General features: G+C 39.1%; 1 pseudogene; it reads left to right on the plus strand.

The window, feature by feature from the left end:
- LOC106320135 overlaps positions 1-797 on the plus strand; it is a 10,679-nt pseudogene that overhangs the window by 6,301 nt on the left and 3,581 nt on the right.

Below are 797 nucleotides of genomic sequence, written 5' to 3' on the forward strand. Positions count from 1 at the left end.
CATTCCATTGGCGTGCAAACTGGATTTGAGTCATCCATCTTGAACTTTTTAAGCACCTCTTTAGCATACCCTTATTGAGTAATGAAGATTCCATTTTCTTCTTGTTTTACTTCAATGGCAAGTGACATCAATCCAATGTCGGTCATCTCGAACTCCTTTGTCATCTCCATCTTGAAATCTTCAAACATAATCGGATTGTTGCCAGTGAATATCAAGTCATCAACATATAAGCATGCAATCAATATATCATTGTTTTGAGTTTTGATATAAAGTGCATGCTCATATGGACACTTGATGAAGCCTTTCTCCTTGAAGTACTTATCAATCCGAGTGTTCTATGCTCTTAGTGCTTGCTTTAATCCATAAAGTGCTTTTTTCAGCCTCAAGACTTTATCTTCTTCTCCTTTAACTATGTAGCCTTGTGGTTGCTCAAGGTAGACTTCTTCCTCAAGGTCTCCATTTAAGAAGGCTGATTTGACATCCATTTGATGTATCCTCCAACTCTTTTGGGCTGCCAATGAGATGATTAGTCTAACCGTTTCTAAACGAGCAACTGGGGCAAATACCTCATCATAGTCGATCCCGGCTCTTTGACTATAGCCTTTTGCCGCCAATCTTGCCTTGTATCTTTCAACTTCTCCTTTAGAGTTCTTCTTTGCCTTGTACACCCACTTCACACCAATTGCCTTGTGTCCATTTGGAAGTGAAGCTAACTCCCATGTATCATTCTTATGAATCGACTTGATTTTCTCATCCATTGCACTTTTCCATGACTTCTTTTCTTGGGCTTCTTCAAA

The sequence above is a fragment of the Brassica oleracea genome, unplaced genomic scaffold (assembly GCF_000695525.1).
Source record: "Brassica oleracea var. oleracea cultivar TO1000 unplaced genomic scaffold, BOL UnpScaffold00828, whole genome shotgun sequence".
NCBI classification, from domain to species: domain Eukaryota; kingdom Viridiplantae; phylum Streptophyta; class Magnoliopsida; order Brassicales; family Brassicaceae; genus Brassica; species Brassica oleracea.